Source organism: Echinops telfairi, unplaced genomic scaffold (genome assembly GCF_000313985.2).
Source record: "Echinops telfairi isolate 266 unplaced genomic scaffold, ASM31398v2 ScPeMD7_2573;HRSCAF=3158, whole genome shotgun sequence".
Taxonomy (NCBI): Eukaryota; Metazoa; Chordata; class Mammalia; order Afrosoricida; family Tenrecidae; genus Echinops; species Echinops telfairi.
In genome coordinates this window covers 17,096,798-17,099,992 of record NW_022106471.1, presented here as the reverse complement: position 1 = coordinate 17,099,992, position 3,195 = coordinate 17,096,798, and the positions used below count along the sequence as shown (strand labels likewise).

At 59.7% G+C, this 3,195-nt stretch overlaps 1 protein-coding gene across 1 annotated transcript in view; it reads left to right on the top strand.

Moving 5' to 3' along the window:
• SPTBN1 (spectrin beta, non-erythrocytic 1) overlaps nt 1–3,195 on the top strand; it is a 127,758-nt gene that overhangs the window by 69,492 nt on the left and 55,071 nt on the right. The window lies entirely within an intron of this gene.

The window sequence follows — 3,195 nt, the reverse complement described above, 5'->3', positions numbered from 1 at the left end:
GGATCCTCCATTCACGGGGCGCAGTGAATGCTGTTTCTCCTTCAGGAAAAAGAACATGTCTCTCCTTCCTTGTGTAACTAGTGAGCAGCCTCTTAGCCACCCTGCGCTTGCCTACAAAGCCCTGGGATTTTACAACATTTTCTCCAAGTGCTGTAGAAGGGAGATTTTGCCTGTGGAACGAGGTTCATTTAGATGACTTGTAATGGCTCCCCGGACCCTGAGATTACCTGATACCCATCAGTCTCACCGGGTTCCCAGACTGGGTGGGAGAACGCGTCTTCTGCCGGGAGAAGGGAGGGAGGCCAGATTAAGGAGCACTTAGGAGGAGCAGGCACATTTGATGTGCACATTACTCACCTCCTCTCCAGGAATGCCGGGGAGCCTTTAGCTGCGTCCCTGCAAATGAATGTCACATGGGAAGCGGGGACAAAAGTGCCGAGAGACCTTTATGGTGTGTGTGGGGGGAGGTTCGCCTTTTCCCTGGGAACCACCCAAGTCAGCAGGAACAGGCGGGACTGCGGAGAAGCAGCTGATGTGACCAGAAGCAGAGACCAAAGACTGCCCATGGTACCAGTGGAATGCAGAGGTGTGGATGTGGGGGTGGACACGCCCACCTCTCCGACCCCTGAGGTGGTGAGAGGGCCTGGCTGGCTGCAGAGTTGAGCTAACGCTTGCCCCCAACCCCCGTCCACCCCCCCGTGTCGTGGGCCCAGAACAGCTAAACCAGACTGTCATGGGCTGAGTGGAGCCTTGGTTTCTTTTGGGTCCAGTGGCCTGGGTACATTGCATCGTGGATGCTTAGCTGACCGGGAAGGTGCGATTGATCAATCCAGCAGCCTTGTCAGACCCCTGGACAGAGTGTCCCTTACTGGAGAGGCCCTCAGTCCCCAAGTCATGGTTCCCAGTGTGGGGCCCACCCCCTGCTGTTGGAGCAGACACGGGGGTTTCCACGGCAGCTGCAGCTAGATGCCTGGAGACCTCTCCCAGTGAGCGGCACTGCACCCTGTGGCCGGCAGCCTGTTGGTGTCACCAGGGGCTCCCTAGACAGACTGCCTTTTCCCCGTCGTCACTACCCTCTTTGCCCACGGGCACAGCCTGCCCCGCCTGGTCCCCCTCAGGCTTCTGGCCTCTCCGTAGTGCACAGGGGTGAGGTCACATGCCTTCCCAGGAAGGGTGGAACCAAGGACAGAGTCCCCGAGGACACGCAGCCTCGTTCTCCAGCCTGGGATTGTGAGTGGTTCCTAAGTGGACACGCAGAGCTGGCCCAGCCATTTCCTGCCCTCCAATATCCTGGGGGCTCTGGTGTGGGTGGGGTTGGGTCCCTGCTGTTTGGCCCTCCGTGTAGTTTACAGGTTGGTCATGTGAGCATGAGGGAATTGAACCCCATGTGATCCTTGAGACTCAGGTTCCCTGGGGTCTGCTGAAGCTGGGGGCAGCGGGGGGACAGCTCTGCCCCTTTCCTGGAAACCCCTCTTACTCCTCGGGTTTTCCCTGGACAGCCTCTTGGTACAGACCCAGGGTTTGTCTCCTCTGGGCTCCACTCCGCCTGACTGAGCCCCCTGTGGGCATGGGCATGGCCAGGGGTGCAGCCATAGCTATAGACGGTCCCCTTGGGAGCCCTCAGGCTTGTGAAGCATGACCTTGGAAATGTCCTTGTGAAAATGGTTCACTCCTGTTTAGAACCGGGGCGGAGTCGGCTGCTGCTTCAGTCTGAGGCTCGGCCAGAGGGGTGACGTTTGGCTGAGAAACAGGCTTACTCTGTGCTTGCTCAGGCCGGCCTTCGCAGACTCCTCCCTGCTGTGTAGGAGGACCTGGGTGCAGGCCGGCCTGGGTATGTGGTGGTTGTCGACTCTGAACCGAGACCCTCTGAACAGCTGGGCGGTGAATCCTGTATGCATCTCTCCCGAGCAACTCAGCCGCAGCAGGCCCCTCACCACCCCTCCTTAACTCCTGATTCTTACCCCACACCCCTACCCCTACCCCCTCTGAAATAACAGGGTTCATCCCCACTGAAGGAACCCTCTACCTATTGGGCAGAGGCCCCCCCAGCCCCGGGCACCACCAGTCTGCTTCTGCCTCCACCCTGCCATGCTGGTCCTTGCCTCCTTGGGCTTTGGTGGGGTGGGGCTTTGTCTCCCCTCTGGCCTCTGCAAAGGCTCCTCCCAGCGGGAAGGCTGGAGGAGAGCGGGCTCCTCGCCTGCATTTGGCAATGGCAGGAGGGTGCAAGGCCACCTGCCTTGCTCTTCCCAGGAGGGGGTGGTGGTGGTGGTGGTGGTGGTGTGTGTGACAGGGGGGGGGCGGCAGGGTTCATAGAGCCGTCTGTCCCATCTGCCCAGGGAGCTGGCTGGTTTGCTGCCCCTATGGCCAGCCTGGGAACCCCGGACCCACAGACAGGCCTCCAGACACACATCTGTCAGCAAGGGTGACTGTTTCATGGAACACGGGTGGGGGGAAGAGGGGGGCCGTCTGGTCCGCGCCTCCTCGGTGTAGGCTCCTGAGCCAGTGTCCTTCCACTTGTGGGCTGACACTGGGAGGAGTCGCTTGGGTTCTGGGCGCAAATCCATGCTGATGGAGCTGGGGTTGGGGGTGAGGGGTATCACTGACTGACAGAAGGCCTGCTCTGCAGGGCGCAGGGCCAGAGCGGGCGTGTGTCCAGGGGTGTGCACCTCTGCTGAGGGGCTCCAGCAGCCTGCGAGTGGACCAGCCTGCAGAGGCAGGAGGAGCCACTCCGTGTGGGATGTGAAGGGCTGGTTCTGGGCAGCCCTGTCCAGAGTTGTATGTTTTGTATCAGACAGCACTTAATTGATTGCTGATGCTTGAAAAACACTCAATCTTTCCTGAATGACTTGGATTTCCACTAGAAGCAGCACTTGCTTGTAGAATCTGAAGGTGATGCTGTTTTCACCGAGACGAAGGGCCTTTGGCTGTGAAGTGGGGGAAGTGGGGCAGCTGGTCGGTGTCACGTGGCCCAGTGCACGCATGTCTTTGCGCCTCTCTTCCACAGCAGGCCCCGCAGCCTGGCATCACTGACACCCTGGTGCCCGGCCACATCTCTCCACCCTCCTCTGGGCTTGTGACCAAGCAGGTGGGCAGATCAAGGTCATATGTGAATTCATCCTGCCAGGTGTCCTGTAATACCTGATCCTCTGTGCACGCCTCGAGCTGCAGTCTCTTGCTGCCCCTGAGCTGCCCCCT